Source organism: Neofelis nebulosa, chromosome 4 (assembly GCF_028018385.1).
Source record: "Neofelis nebulosa isolate mNeoNeb1 chromosome 4, mNeoNeb1.pri, whole genome shotgun sequence".
Taxonomy (NCBI): Eukaryota; Metazoa; Chordata; class Mammalia; order Carnivora; family Felidae; genus Neofelis; species Neofelis nebulosa.
This window is the reverse complement of record NC_080785.1, coordinates 117,791,069-117,807,758: the sequence shown is the minus strand read 5'-3', so window position 1 is coordinate 117,807,758 and position 16,690 is coordinate 117,791,069. Positions and strand designations below refer to the sequence as shown.

The 16,690-nt window shown below is 49.7% G+C and overlaps 1 protein-coding gene across 13 annotated transcripts in view; it reads right to left on the bottom strand.

Annotated features, from left to right (window-relative positions):
• Window positions 1-16,690, bottom strand: part of ATP2B2 (ATPase plasma membrane Ca2+ transporting 2) — a 385,851-nt gene that overhangs the window by 273,351 nt on the left and 95,810 nt on the right. The window lies entirely within an intron of this gene.

The window sequence follows — 16,690 nt, the reverse complement described above, 5'->3', positions numbered from 1 at the left end:
ACTGGCAGTGAAGCCTCATACAAGACTCATTCCAGTGGGTACCCCTGTTCCACTCAATCTTCCCTTTTGTTCCCTCTCTACTGATCATTCCCATCAGCTTCAAGCAAGCTGTGCTCTGCTGTCTTAAAAACATACCCTCTTTTGATCTCAGCTTTATCCTCTTGAAACATTTCTCTGTTTTCCTTGATGGCTACAATCTCCTTCTACAATGCTTACTCTGAAGGGGATGGACAGCAGAGTATCAGGCATTGCAACTGCCCTCACAGCTTAAATTTTGCAAAGTACTTCATGACATGAACTTGGTACTATTCCAGATAAATAAGGTTAAGCTTGCACTGGTGAAGGCCATTTAACTAGTGTGCTAGAAACCCAATTTTTCTTCAAATCTATGGCATTTTAATCAGTTTTGCATCTGGGTAGACCAAAGGATTTTAGGGGCAACCTCAACTCCCAAAGGTAAAGGGCTGCTAGAATAATGGGGGCCAAATTCCAGAAGATGAGTGCATGCAGAGGTCAAATTTTAGTAGGAGGAAGATCAGAAAACCCCAATGCAGAGAAGTGAATCTGAAGCCCACCTGCTTAACCAGGTGGGAGGCTGGGAAGAAGGGGAAACTCAGACACTTAGAACAACCACTGTCATGATTTTACTTCTTTCTTCATCTTTCCAGACACCCTGTGCTTTTGATGCTACTATTATCCCTGATTTACAGATGAAGAAACTAGGCTCAGAGAGGTGAAAACTTACTGCCATCCTGCTGATTTCCTTCATTACAACACAGGAGGAAGGGAAATGGATAGGGGAGAGATGATACAAGACTAATCAATGGATGGTAATTATTGAAGCTGGGTAATGAGTATACAGGAGTTTACCATACAGTTCTATTTTTGATATGTTTGAAATTCTCCATAATTAAAAACTAAACATAAATAAAGCCACCCAGCTAGGTGGTAGAACAGGCAGTGGAAGTCAAGCTTGGGTGACTCTCATATCCATGTACTTTAAATTTTCTCTCTGTTCCACAGGGACTCTCTGTCCACCCCTCTCTTTGTGCTTTTCTGTTGGAAAAGTTTCAGGTACTCAGAGGCACACACTTTTGTTCTTCTTTCCCTGTGAGTATGAAAAATTTAGCAAAAACCTCATGGACATCTTCCCTCTTACACCCCAAGGGCTCTGTTCCTTCCAAGAACAGGTCTTTCTCTTGGGATTGCAACCATGAAACTTCTTGTTCACGTACCTTAGACTCTGCCTAAAAGTTATGGTGCTCCCATAGTGGTTATATCTGATCAACTTAAACACAGGTCAAATTTCATTTCATTTCACACTGTCACACGACCATTTGCTTTCATTTACTGCCTGCCCCCTTTTAATGGGGTTCAGGACAACATCATAAACGTGCTGTCAGGTTAGAGATGGATTTCAAACTCAATTCTATTTTAAAAAGAAGAGGAAAGGAAGGTCACCTAAAATTTCAGTATAAATCCACAAGTTTCATTTAGTGCTTACTAGCTATTATTCTAGCTATTAGACCCTATTAAATATGCAGGATAAGTCCCATTTCACAGGTGAATAAATTGAAACTTAGAGAGGCTTAGTCACTCACACAGCCAGGAGGAAAAAGAGTTAGGGTTTAAACTAGGTCTGAGGGACCCCAGAGTCCCTATTCTCATAACCAAAGTTCTGACCTGGGCAGAGAAACACTTATTAATGATCATCTATATCTGTGTGGCATTGTATTAGGTTCTTTCAGTGCTTTAGCACATTAACTCACACAGTCAATAAGAAACAGGCATCACTATTTCCATTTTACAGATGAGGAAATGGAAGTTTTAGTAGTTAAGGTCACCAGCTGGTTGGGGGCTTTAATCCAGGTCTGCCTGATCCCAAATGTGGTTATTTTTCCAGGTACTTGTTCTTGGTCCAGATGTGGTAACCACAGTCCATTTCTAAAACAATGCAACTGGAGAGCTCTACTGAAGTGACTGCAACATTCTGGGAATCCCCGCTGGTCAGGACCTTGGAGAGCTCCAAACACCTCCATGCTGATTGGCTCCAGGAAGGCTGACCTAGGTGCACTTCAACGCTTTCATAGGCCCGCCCCGGAAAGGTCCCTCCCACCCCAACAGGGAGGCCATTGCAAGGCTGGTATTTTCTGCTTTAAGTGGGTCTTTAAAGGTAAAGGGTGCTGTCAGGTGCCTGGGGACCTTTGAAAGAAGGGCTGCTAGAGGTCCTCAGGGCATGAGGTAGGTGTTAGATAATCAGTTTAGGTATCTTCCTCCCCCCCACCCCCGGTCAGGTCTCTAGTGGGCATTTTTTTCCCCTTAGGTGCAATCTAAGGTCCTAATTAAAAAGGGGTGCCTAAGTGGTGAGTTCTCAGTGGAATAATACAGTTTCCTGTGCATACCACCTGGCAATTTATAAAATACTTTTTTGTGTGTGTGGCATTATCACTTTCCATCTTCACAACAGCCCTGTGAGTCAAATATTACCTCACTGTGCAGATAAGGAAACAGAGGCTCAGAAATAGTAGATGAGCTGCCCAAGGTCAGACAGCGGGGGAAATCTCAGAGCTGAAACTTGAACCCTGTGATCATTATACCAGATCGCCACGACTCTTTTAAAGAGACCCCGTAACTTACAGTAAGGATATTATTACTTTCATCAAAATGGCATTTATCTGATGCTTAAAATTTATGTTTTGACAACAAAACAGTAAACATGACCATAATCTATCACCTTTCCTGGATTCAAACATCAATTAATCGACAAAAAATCAGTCTATTAACAGAATAAAATCCAAACTCTTTCCATGGTCTCCAAGTGTCTACATGAACTGGCCTCTACCCAGCTCTCTTACCTTGACTCCCTCTGTTGTCCACGGACTTGCTATTCCCTGAACTTACCAAGCTCATTCCCAACTTGGTGCTTTGCACTGACTGTACCTCTGTGCCTGGGATGCTCTCCCCTCAGATCTTTACATAGTTGGCTGCTTGTCACTCAACTCTCAGCTCAAAGGCCCCCTCTTCAGAGAGGCCCTCCCTGACTACCTGAGCTAAGTAGCCTCTCATCACTCTCTTACATCACCTTGTGCCATACTTCTACTGGAAGTCACTACCATCGGAAATGATTGACTTGGTTTATTAGTGCACTGTCTTTCTCTCCTGCATAGCACCTAAGTTCCATGTGGGCAAGGACTCTGTGTGACTGAACATCACCATATCACCAGCATCATGCACAGTATAGACACCTAATAAATGTCTGCCAGATGAACAGACTTCCTCATTGATCTCATGCAGTGACCACAGATTTAGATTATGCAGGTCTACACTGTGTCTCTAAATTATCTCAAGGGAGATGCCAAGGCTTTGAAAACAGTTCTTAATTTTTTTTTTAATGAACAAGCCACATATCACAGTTGTAGAGGGAGAGGCTGTCACTTTAGAATGGTAAGAGTCACTGTAGTAGTCAAAAGAGCCTCTATTTCTTCAGAGGGGGGGAAACAAGTCCTGCAGGACTAGGAATTCCTTGTCTTTCACTCTTCCATGGCTTAGTTTCAAATAAAAACTGGAGTTTCCTGAAGAAGGCTCAAATAATTCTGAAGGGCCATTTCTCTTTGTCCCTTAAGATGAAAACTCTATAGTCAGCTGGCAGCAGCATCCCAGAGATAGGCAAAAGAGTCCATCAAGAAAGGCTTCCTCCCCAAATGAAGGAGACGGAAGGGAGTCACAGAGAGCTCTGCTGCACTTGCAGACATGCTCTGTACAAGGAATCTCAGCAATCCAGCCTGTAGCACGCGCGCTACACACACACACACACACACACACACACACACACACACACACACACACACGTTCTCTCAGGTGACTAAAAACCAGCCCCTTCAGTGTACAGAATTCTATTGTGGCAGGGAAATCATAAAACCTAGATTGAGAAGGGAAGAAAGAAGAAGCCACCAATGGAACTAAAAGAAGAGTCAGTAATGAGCAACTAAATCATCCCCAAATATTTACCAAGTGTTTCTAACCTCCCCATTAGACACCTGTGTGGCAGCTGAATGCAATGGTTCAGAGTGTGGGTTCTAGAGCCAGACTTCCTGGGTTTGAATCTTGGTTCCATTTCTTGCTAGCTGTGACCTCGGATCAGTTTACTCCTGAGCTCAGTGCCTCAGTTTACCCATCTGCTAAAAGGGAACAACAATACCAGTATCTACTGCCTATAAGTAGACCCTACATACATTTTAGCTGCTGCAATTTTTACTATGGCCAAGGTCCTTAAGTCTTTGAGTTCATCTCCTCCATGAAATGGTCCTTGAGCCATCAACCCTCAGAAGGACATGATAAGGATTACATAGGAAAAGAACTTGCAGACAGTGAATGCCACATAATTAGGAAGGGAAGAATTAGAACATGACCTTGGATTAGACTCCAGGCTGGGCTACTGGGGAAGGGGGCTGGACACTGCAGCTTCTGTTGAAAGGCAGATGTCAGGGAAAGATAAGTGGTAAGACCACTGGCCAAGGAGACTCTTCAGAATGCATAGGCCTCACTGGCATTCAGGAAAAGGAAAAGATCCTCTGAGATGCATGCTCTCGAAAGGCCTCACAAAGACGTGAACTGAGTATGATCTGGGGTGAACTAAGCTAGCTGCAGAGGTATGTGAAGGATAGAATACTACCACGGTGGTTAAAAACAGGATTTGTGGGGTCAGAGCCCCTGGGTTCAAAACTCAGTCACTCTGCTCCCAAACTGTGTGACCTTGAGTAAGTGACTTGCCCTCTCTCTACCTCAGCTTACTCACCTGTGAAATGGAGGTAATTACAGTCCTTAATTTCATGGATTATTATGAAGATTAAGAGAGGAGATATGTAAAGCACTTAGCCTGATATCACAGGCTTTATGTTTTTGAAAGACATAAATGGGTAAACACAAAGAAATGTGGTTTCTACATTTCCCAATTGTTCACCCTCCTAGGAAAACAAGAACTCTACCCTGAGGTAACAGGGATTTAACATAAAAGATCCTTAGCTTCCTCTTCAACTTCATCTCAACTCGTTCTTACCTCTGAACCTTTGCCCATGCAGTTCCCCCCACCTACCCATACTCTGGGAGGATCTGTGGTTGAACAGAATAAAGTCAACAAGCAAGCAAACAAACAAAAAACCTGGGTCTGCACTAAATGAGTGTGTATTGACTGATTGCACAACATGCTTTTAACCAAGGGGACAGCATTTCCTGGGCAGTTTCTTAGCTCTAGAAGGGACCAAGCAGGAGTGATGACCTGTAGTCCCAGGCCTGGAGAGCATACCCAGGGTACGCTGATATGGTACCTGCTCTCTCAGCCACTAACCCAGGACGAAGTTTATCCCCTTCAGAGGAAAGCATATCTTATATCAGGTAAGTGATCCCACCTGCCCCTGTGTTACTGCTGGGCCCTCTGCAGAGGCCTGCACTAACTATTGTCCTCAGAGAGGGGCCGGTGCCTGAGATCATATTCCATATCTCCAAGGGGAGCAGAGGCAGGCCCCAAATCCTCTGGGGCCTTGGTCTACCCTCTGAGCTGCTGCTGGAGGAATCTTCCTAAAACACAGCTCTTCTGGCATCCTGCCCCTACTGAATTACCTTCAATGGCTCCCTACTGCCTTCCAGACAAAGTCTGGATCTTGGGTGTGGCATTTGTAGCCCCTCAGAGACAGATCTCCACCTATCCTCCAGACCCAAGACTCCACCGTTTCTCACCAAGGGTTCTCAGAATTGGCTTCACCCCCCTGGGTACTCTACCTTTTGACTGTGGGCTCTTATCTCCCAGGTACACCCTCGCTCATCCTCCTTGGCTGTCCCCTCCTCCAGAAAGCCCTACCATTCCCTTGCCTGGACACCCTCTGACCCTCCATTACAATCTTATCCCACTGAACTGTGATGTTGTGTCTCTCTTCCCCTGAATAAGAGCCCCCTGAAGGTGGGTATGGTGTTGGCTTCATCCCTATACCCCCAGTACTACCCAGCCCGAGGACTGGCATAGAGTGGGACAGGGGCTCAGGGAACCCCTGCTGACTGATTCCCCAAATCAAAGTGTTCACAATGGATTTTTATATTTTTGCAATTGCATCCTGCTTTTTAGGTGAAGTCTTTGTCCCCAGGTTTTACTAAGTGTATTCATTCAAACATTAGTGAGTACAAGATCTGTGCCAGGCACTGAGTGAATAAAACAAAGCCCCGGTCCTCATAGAGTTTATGTTCTACATGGGAGAGATAGCCAATATGCAAGAATTCAAATAAACAAGATGGTTTTAGAGTGATGGGTAACACGGAGTGCGGGGTGGTAGGGGATATCCCAGATCCTAGAGGGCTTCTCGGAGGAGGAGACATCTGATCTTTGATGATGGATCAAGGGAAAGGTGGGATGGGTAACACAGGCTGAGTTTCCTGCAGGCCTCTCAATTCAGAGTTTTGTCCGTGCTGTTTGCTGATCAGTGGACTGTTTCTGGGCAGGAAACCAGTCTGTGGCAGGCATAGAAGATGGTATCAGAGAGCAGAGAGGCTGGGGCCGGTGAGGGTGGAAAGGCTGCCACCCAGCACAGCCCTCCACCAGCTCCTCCCTGAGCCCCCACTGGGCCTGTGTAAAATCAGAAAATATCTTCCTCCTGCCCTTGGGTTTAATTTTCCAAGCGTGTCCCTGAAGGTGCCGTTAACCAGATGCCCAAGGAGTTCTGGCGTCCTGCAGGGTGGATTCCTCTGCACTGAACATTAGCCAGCTGCTGACAGGCATGCAACTACCTGCCCTGGGCTCTCCACCTATCCCCTGCTCACCATTTTCTGGCGGGGTGCACGCCCCCAGCCTCCCCATTCTGCTCCCCCTGGGCCCTGGAACAGAGGGCTTTGGCAGCTTGCTCAACCCCAACCGCTGTGTATTTAATTAAAATGGAATCACTGCTCACCCAGGAATCAAGGGATAAAACAAAAGGCCCTTTCATGGTGGGAACAGGCTTGGTGGCATCAGTGGCATCGGCTACGGCTTTACTCACAAGCCTCTGGTTTCAAACTGCAGACGAGTTGGTGCTGTGGCTCTTCAATCAGCAGGATCTGTACCCCTCTCCCTGCCCCTGGCCCAGCCCAGCCCAACTCTGCCTACAGCATGGACGAGGGCTCCTAGAGCCTGAAGGCCAGTCCTGGGGGTGCCTGGGAACTGCTCACCTTGATCACAGAAAACCAACCTTTTCTTCCCTGCAAGGTGGGGGAGGGCCTGGGATGATGAGGGTGGAACAAAGGGGGCTGACCATGGAAAACAGGTAAGAGATCAGGTAGAGGACGCAGTGAAGGGGCAAGGCAAGACTGAGATGTCCCTGGGAGAGAGGCTGGGTTTGCAGCTGTGGCTCATCATCCGGTAGGAGCCCCATCCTACAGCCAAGGGCACCCCCAGACCCCAAGACCTGTATACGTTCTGGTCCTGCAAAACCCAGCTGCTCTAAAAGAAGAGGTCCTGATGCACACAGTGAGGGTACCTTCAGGGGGCAGTCCCCTCAGGGGCGTTGGGAGCTTGCACTGCCTTGCTGGTTGGCCCAGGGGGATGGTTCCAGAATCTCTGAAGAGGGAGGAGACTTTGTGTGTCAAGCCTAGCAAGTGCAGGGGAAGTAGGCACAATCTCTAGGCAGAAAGGGGGAAAAGCGCCCCCGGAGACTGTGATTGGAGTCCAGTATGAGCAAAGGCACTCCTGGAACACAGAATTGGCACAGGTAGGAGTCTAGTTAGGTCGAACCCTGAGCTCAAGGCCCATAATGGGAATGCCCACCTGGCTGGTCCGGGGGCATGCTCTGAAGCCACTCACTCATCAGCCCCCTGAGAACAGGAAGACTGCTGGGAGAGATGACCGGACCCAGAGTCAGAAAGCCTGGATCTGGTATGGCTCTGCTCTAGACAGGCAGTCAGACCTCCCTTCTCTGGGCCTCAGTTTCCTCATCTGTAAAATGAAAGAGGTCATAATTCACACTCTTAATTGTGGGGAAACGATCAACCAGAAGGTCCCTAAGGTCCTTTCAGCCTAATGTTCTCTGTCCCTCCCCCTGCTCACCCCTCCCCGCATTAAAGCCTACTGAGCAAAGCTAAGTAGGGGAGGCCCCTCAAAGACAAGGGGACACATGTGAGCATGCACATACCACACAAACTTGCACGGGGCAGCGGGGAGGGCCACAGTGGGGACCCATAACCCCAGGACTTGGGCAGAGCCCCAACGGAGGCTGACTGGAGCTCAGGGTTGATGTGGGACTTAGTCTACTTTCTGACCCTATTAGGAGCAATCCCCCATTCCCCTGCAGCCTCCCAGCAAGGGAGAGGAGTTTGCTTCATTTTCTTCATTTCTCCCAACTAAGCCTGTTCCTAGGCACGCAAATTCATTAATATGGGATTACAGGGATTAGGGGCTGCTGTACCCTGAAGGTGACCGAGGGCAAACTTGAGGGGTCTCACCAAGCAGAGAAAGAAGCCAAGGCTCAAGCACTCTCCACAGAGGGCAGGAGGAACGCTGCATTGAAGCCCCCCTTGGAGCCCCCCTCTGCCCCTGCACCTGCATCGAAGGGAGAAAGCATGGAACCATGCTTACCTCCTGGTCACAGAAAGCGTGGCTCTCCTGGAGTCCCACCCGCTCCCCGCCCTCTTTCTCTTCCCTCTGTGTGCTTCTCAAGCAGAGACTTGCCATTGTCAGAAGGATTAGAACACGACTTCTGGCCTGGCTTTCTGCAGAGCACCACCCCGGACTCCGAGGATCCGAGGGCCCACTTCAGGAGGCACTGAGTGATGCCGCCTCACTGTGTGGCAAAGCGGTTCAGGCTCCTTCTCACTCCTGCCACTTAGCTCAAGGAGGAAATTCTTAGCTCCGGGCCGTGTGTCTTGGGCACCCAAGACATCTAGCCCCTGGCACTTGCAGAACCTGTTCCCTTCTAACAAAGGCAGAAATAGAGACCAAGAGAGAGGGAGGCAGGCAGGAGTGACAGGTGGGGAGAGAGAGCATAAACAGACCTCAAGCCGAAACAGCTTGAGTAGAATTTCACCACATTATTACGTTTTCTTTGTATTTATTTTGATGGCTCGCTTCTATGTGTGACAGGTGGTATTCTATTCCATTTAAGTGCATGATGCCGTTAATCTTTAAAATAATGTCCTGGAGTACAAGGGTGAACTGACAAAGGCAAGAGCAAGTGGCTGACAGTGCATGCGGTGTTCAGATGCGGGGAAAATGGTGACGCGGAACGTGAATGGCCGCAGCTGGGAACCCTGACATAGAGGATGAACGCCACCCTTCGCAGATGGGCACACTGAGTCCTGGAGAGGGGAAAAGACTCGCTCAAGGGGAGTTCATGGCAAAGTGGGGGTCTGCACCGGGCCACCCCCGCTACCAGCCCCGGTAGCCTCCCACCTCCTCCCTTTCTGGGCCTGTGTCATTTCTCTTGGCTCTGAACTGGACCTCTTCCTTGCCTGGACTTCTCAGCTCTCCCTCTTGCCAAACCCTGGGAAGCCCCATTCTCCCCATCCTTGTTCTGGTTCAGGGACAGAAACTGGAGTCAGTGAGAATTCACCGTGAGGTGTATTAGAAAGAACTCAGAGTGGATGGTCGTCCCGGGAGACTCCGTGCTCACATGCTGAGCAAGTCTGCACCAGTGCCTCACCTCCTCTGGGCCTGGCTTCCTTTCCTCTGCAAGAAATAACAAGGCCACCCCTCTGAGGACTGCTGGGAGGCCTCAATGATCCAACGCCTCTGAAATGCCCAGCACAGCGCCTGTCATTTGTATTTGGCAGACGCTCGACAAAGGTGAGTTCTCGAACAGAACTGTTTCTTTTCAAAAGGAGCACAGTGTTGCTGTGGATGTCCTTGGTATATTCAGTGACACTCTTGACAGCAAGATGAGAAGTCTTAAAACCGCTTTAAAAATAGATTAGCAGTCATTTATAATTTGTACACTCATTGTCGCAATGCAAATGATGTTGCTAAAAGCCTTCTCTCTTAAGTGGGCTTGTTCAACCATCAATCTGCTTAGCAAATCCTTTTTCTTCTCTTGAGTGCAGGTACAATCCCCTTGCAAGAGTTCAGAATTGCAGAGCTATTAGCTCAGAGACTGGCTCCTGGGAATGAGATTTTATTAGGTAGGACCTACGGGGCCTAGGTAACCTGTGTGTTCTCTGCCCATCCCACTCCCCTCTACTGCCATAGCAGCGGGGGAGGTGGGGGGAAAATTGATCAGAGCTGATGTGTTCCCAGATTTTTGTTCTGGCATTAAGTACCAATGGACCTTCTTCTTCGGCCTTTCTAGGTACAAAACACAAACCAGCACCCTAGAAATAAACTTCTCAACTCTCAGATCAAAGAGCAACCAACAGAGAACAAAGATCTTAAAGGCCTCTGGAAAGTGGGTGAGATCTGGGTGGGGGTGTAGCTCTGCGTCTTCAGCCCTCCCTCTCTTGAGAGCTGCGTGTTTGGCCAAACAGCATATCTTCCCCTGGGTGTCCCACGGGCATCTAAACTTAACAGGGCCCAAACCAGACTCATTGGCCCTCCTCCCTCTGCCCCCACACACTTCTCCCAGATTCCCCACCTCGGTGAGAAGCAGCCATTGAGTCATCCCTGTGGGCCAGGGAGCTGGCAGGCACCCTGGTCCCCCGTCTCCTAGCCTCTCCAGTCTGCAGACATGTGATTCCTCTTGAATCCTAGCGCTCCTTCTCCTCACAGTCTTGGCTCCAGCCACCACGACCTCCTCCCTGGAGCCCTGTTAAGCATCCTGTCCTACCTCTCTGCCTCCACGTGGCCGATGGAGTGATGGCCATAAAACACACTTGCCATCACTTTCAGTCGGCTGCCCCAAACCTCAGTCTACCCTAACTTTTCAGATAACGTCCACATTCCCTGACTCAAATGCAGAACAAGTGTCGACTGGGTCCTGCGTGTGCGCTGGGCCCTGGCCCCTTGTCAGACATAGGCCTGCCAGCATGGAGCATCATCTCCTCTTATGCCACTCTCTACCCCTCTGTGAGAGTCTAAACCAGAGGCTGTAAACTGGCAGCCCCCAGGTGTATTTTGTTTGGCTTCCCCAGGTGCCAGAACAATATTTGGAAGTCAGGAGATTTCACACAAAAACTTGGATGCCTGACTTCTCTTAAAAACTCAGGACACCTGACAACACCGGGCCAGCCTTCCTTCACAGCGACAATTGCCTGAAGCCGAGTCCTACTTCCCCTTCAGAGCCACCAAACACCTTCCAGTTGGCCACAGTCCCCGCCACTCTGTATTGTCTTACCCCGGCCTGCTTCTCTCACTTAGATCATGTGCCTGGGCTCTGTGGATATTAGAACCTGCTCCTCCTGGTCTATGTACAGTTTCTCCAGTGCATCTGACTATTCTTGTCCTGACCTTTGGCCTGCTTATCCCTCCTCCTCGAATGCCCTTTCTCCCCCTGATGAAAAAACACCCCCGCCCTTGAGACTCCACTTCAGCACTCCCCTTGCTTCTTGAGAGAATGCACTTTAGCCTTCTGTGCCCCCACTGCACCCTGTGCGGATCTCCTTCCCAGTATCTCTTGCACCAAAGTACTCTTATTAATACTTCCGTCTCTCACACTGGAACGTGAGCCTGCTGCTCCCTATCTCTAGAACACAAGACACTCCCTCACTAAATAGGCCCATAAAAAACTGTCGATGGGTGGATGGACACATGCTAAGAATAACAAAACAACAGTACTAGCCTGTGTGCTGGGCTCTGACCTAAGCATTTTATATGTGTTATCCCATTCAACACTGAACAGAACCCAACATGGGGGACCATTATTATCCCCATTTTACGAATGGGGAGACCAAGCCTGCAGTGGGGCAGAGGGTCTGACTGCAAAGTCAGCCTATTCACCATCCTGAGCAGTGTCTCCTTGCCCCCATTAGGCTCAAAGTCGTTCTTGTCACCTGACAAGTCACTGCCCAGAGAGGCCAGGCTGAGGGGAACCTGGACTATGGTTCTGGGCACCAGGCCTGGGCCATCAGGAAAGAAGTACCCCATGTCCTAGGAGGTCTCAGCTTGTCAGGAAGGATCAGGAAGACCTAAGGACTCCACCATCCAAGGTGGGCCCGGCATCAGGGTCACCCTGAACAGCACCAGCACTGGGATGCTGTTTCCAAATGAGTTCAGAGTTCAAGTCTGGGCTCTGCCATGCATGAGCTGCCTGAGACCCCAGGCAAGAGGCTCCATCTCTCTGAGCCTCACTTCCCTCACCTATAAAGTGGGGGTAATAATTGCACCCCCATCTAGAGCCGGAGTAAATGTACAAAGAGACAGTGTATACCAAGTGCCCAGGTCTGTGGTTGATCGATGGTGGTGGCAACTCTCAGCAGAGTCCCTTGCGCAAAGCTGTGCTATGCACCATCCCATTCTGGGAGCTCAGCCCCTGGCTAGCAGATGGGGTAGAGACAGGAGCCTGGATTGAGGTCCTGGGCTGGACTCTAGGGTGAAGTAAGACAGGCTGCACTTCAAATTCTCCTGGCTATCATATCAGGCTGAAGGCCCAGTTCCTTCTCCTTGGTTAACGCCTGTGGGTGAATGCGTGTGCGTGGGGCTGTGCAAATGCATGAGTGTGAGCCCTGGGGGCATGTATCTGTGTCTGTTGAGGCAAATGCATGCATCCTTACAACACTGGTTGAGATCCCTAATGCATGCATACATATTTGTATATCTGCTTACATGTGAGACCCTTTCTCACATGCCTACTCACGATGCCCTGAGAGCCTGGATCATGTCTGCCTGGGTCACTGCTGTATCCCCAGGGCCTGGCATATAGTAGGTTCTCCATAAATCTAAGTGTGATGAATGAGTCTACACACACTCACACGCACACATCCCTCTGCTGTTCCCAATCACTGTATGTTTTACTTTTTTTTTATTGATTTAAAAAAATTTTTTAAGGTTTATTATTTTTGAGAGAGAGAGACAGAGAGCAAGCAGGGAAGGGGCAGAGAGAGAGGGAGACACAGAATCGGAAGCAGGCTCCAGGCTCTGAGCTGCCAGCGCAGAGCCTGATGCGGGGCTCGCACCCACAGACCGTGAGATCATGACCCAAGCTTTAGTCGGCTGCCCAACAGACTGAGCCACCCAGGCGCCCCTATGTTTTACTTTTTTTAATGTTTATTTATTTTGTGAGAGATAGAGCGTGAGCAGGGGAGGGGCAGAGAGAGAGGGAGACACAGAATAGGAAGCAGGCTCCAGGCTCTGAGCTGCCAGCACAGAGCCCAACGCGGGGCTCGAGCTCACAGACCACGAGATGATGATCTGAGCTGAAGTTGGACACAACCGAGCCACCCAGGTGCCCCTCCAATCACTGTACGTTTAAAAAAAAAAAAGACTTAATTTGGTAATCTTGTGATGAATCTCATACTGTTTTCAAGTGTCCCATCTTTCTCAGCTTCACCCAGAGACCAAGGGGCACCATCAGCATGGTGGTTGGTGGAGGGGGAAGAGAAAGCCTGCATCTGAGTTGGCCAGGTTTGGCAGGAACCCAGTTCTGCCTTGTGCCTTATGACACTGGCCAGCTCCTTTACCTCTCTGATCCCCTTGGGTGAAGACTGATTATGTCTGGGCAAGGGAAAGCACAGCACAGAGTCCAACACAATGGAGTTGTCTGTCTTGGTAATTCTGACCTGGGGCTCCCCCACCAGGCTGGGCACACCCAGACCTCCAGCATTGGGCCTCCCAACTTAGAAACAAGATCTCTCTAAAGTTTTTCTTTCTCCTAACCAAAGGTCTTTTCCAAAACCAAGAAGGATTCCTGGACTCCCAGGAGAAGGGTCAGTGGGGAGCCAAGGCAATGCTCAATTAGCCAGCCTGTGGTCTCCCCTTCCCCTTCCCCTCTGATACCATGCCTAGGGTCTCCCGGCACCTAGCCAGGACACGAAGTCATTCTGTTATGTCCAATTTCAAGTTTAGGCTCTCCACTACCAAACTCCCCAGCAGCACTCCCATTTAATATTTGGAAAACCTGCCCTCAGTAAAGACATGGCACCCCTCTTTCATACTTGCAACCAGTATCATTTAGTCCCAAGCTTCAAAGGATTCAGTAGGGGCAGGATAAGATCTTCCTGTCTCACTGCTGGCTGATACCACAAGTTCAGTGACCACATTGGAAGGGCTAGGAATCTGGACGGTGTGCCGGTGATACATCTGGCTTTGACTCAGCAGCTCCCGAGGTTTTACCATGGAGCCTGCTGGGACATGGGATTGAGGGCGCCTCCAGGGTGACACTGTATTGCAGCGATAGCCCTCTAGCATCACTAGCTCACCATGGCCACATTCAAGTTCATTACCTCTCCTCCCTTCCCATCTGCACCTGCTCCTCTTCCCTCCTCCCCTCTCTCATCCAGAAGCCCCCAACACCCATCCAGTCTCCACGGCCCACTCCCAAATCATCCCAGACTCTTTCTTTGCCCTCACAGTTGGTGTCCCACCCAGCCTTGCCACTGGAACTCAGAAAAGAGCAGAGCTCTCCCTGGTTCTCCACTTCCTAACCCCACTACCTTGGTCTAAAGCACTGGCCTCCAAGAGTTTAAGGTCACAGTTTTCTTTTTTGGTGTGTGTGTGGGGCGGGGGGGATACTCCCTGGGTCCCTCTTCACCCCATCCACATTGTAGCCAGACTCAGTTTTCTCAGATGCAAAACTGACCACATCACACCATTGTTTTAAAATATTCAGTGCCTCTCATCTGCCTATAGGATCAAGTCCAAACTCCCTCACCAGGCATTTGAGGCTTTTCATGATGTGGCCATTGTCAGTCTTTTCTGCTCATTTTCTGCAGCCCCTGCTCAGGCCTGCTGAGCCTGTCACTATAAACTATTACCTTGTTGGATGTCCAAACCTTTTTTCAGTCACTCATAATATCTTGGCTGCCTTTTGTCCTCTGAAGAACTCCTACTCATCCTTCAACGCCCAAACCAAATGGCCCCTCCTCTGGCACCCTGAGGCCTAAGTGACCTCTCCCTGCCCCTGGAAGACCCTCTCCTATCACATAACACGTGACATTACAGTTCTTTAAGGAAGCATCCTCCTGGCAAGACTAGGGGTACTTCCGGGTAAAGGCCTCATTCTAGCCCTCCATAAACCCCCTGGTGCCCAGAAGGGAGCCTGGCAGGTACTTGGGCCTCAGAAAACCTCTGGCAAAGAATGAAGGAAGGAGCTAAAGTCCTTCGGGGAAGTCCTACAAACTGCCTTGTTTTGGATATGAGCCAATAGCAACCTTCCTTCCCCAGAATTCTGGGCCACCTGAAGGGTAAGCAGAGCCAAGTCCCCCTGCTGCTTCACAGAATCACCAAGAACAGGCTCTTGAGCTGTTTCCTCCTTCGATCTCAGGAGCAACAGCTTTATCAGCCTCGTTCTTCTAGGAGGCCCAGAGCCCGTGGCTCCTGCCCAGCCTCTGTGGGTCCATGGCACTTGCAGACCCTCACTTACCTACCCTTCCAAGCGTGTCCTGGGCTGGCTGCACAGGAGCAGCGGGACTTTCCTGTGCCCAGGGCTCCGGGGCTCCAGCCCGGAGGGGGCTGCGGGGTGAGGAGCCGTGTGGAGCTCTGGCTGCCAGCAGCAGAGGCGGACAGAGCCGATGCTGCAGAGCCTGCGGCCGCCCCCACCCAGAACTGCGGCTCTGGCAGCTGCAAGGAGCCTCCCGGCATCGATCAGTCCTGCTACTACAAGTCTCGGTGCGCCTGGCTGAAGCTGGGAGCTTTGCAAGTATGCAGAAAAAGAAATAGAAAATTAAAGAAAAACATCTAACAAAGGGCCATCCGTGGGGGCCAGACGGCAAACCATTTGCCAATATAGGAATGCCAGTGGATGGGGGAGAGGAAGGCCCTCTGATGGTCTGTGCGAGGGAAGGGGTAGCAGGGGGGGTTCCAAGTTCCTGAAGGTTAACCCTGTAAGAGCTAACTCTTTTGCCTATCAGGGTTTTGGTTTTACCAGGAATGGGTATAAAACTCACAACACAATGAGCAGCGGCTCTCACTTGTACTTTCAGCGCCTTCTGATGATGACGACACAGTGATGACGAGGTGAACCTCACTGGGACGCTGCAGTGCCTTCGTGGGCCGTGGGTCACTGGTGGGCTGTGTGACCTGACACTGAGTGACCCATACTACCAGGTCACTCTTCAATGACCCGAGCTCCCTCTCGTTCAACCCCTACCATACTGTGAAGTTTCATATTCCCACTGGGCTCATCGCAGCTCAGGAAAAACCTGCGACTCAGTCTACTCTCTGTAACCATTCCTGGTTCCTTTGCTTCTCCATGTCCCCTTTTTTTCCTTCTTATATCTCTTTTTTATCTTTTTTTTTTTTTCCTAACACACTATTCCAGGCTCTGGCATTGGAGTTCTGATGATCACATTCTTCAAAACCAAAGGGCATGAGCCTTCCTTCCGGCCCTGACCAATCAGTTCGGTCCTCTGGACTCCTAGAGTGGCCCATCCCCTTTGCTTATTCTTGGAAGGGGCCAATTTGGGAGCATTTCCAGGACACTGGGGGCTCTTCCAGAATTTGAGTCAAGGGATTCCCTAAATGGGGTCTGACGTGAACTGCATTTGAGGACAGTGGGCCTTGGGGCTTGCAAAAATGATGGAAGGGAAGGAGAAAGGAATCGTCAAGCCAGTCCAGAGACAAAGTCAGGATCAGTATCAGCACCAGCCTCAGAGA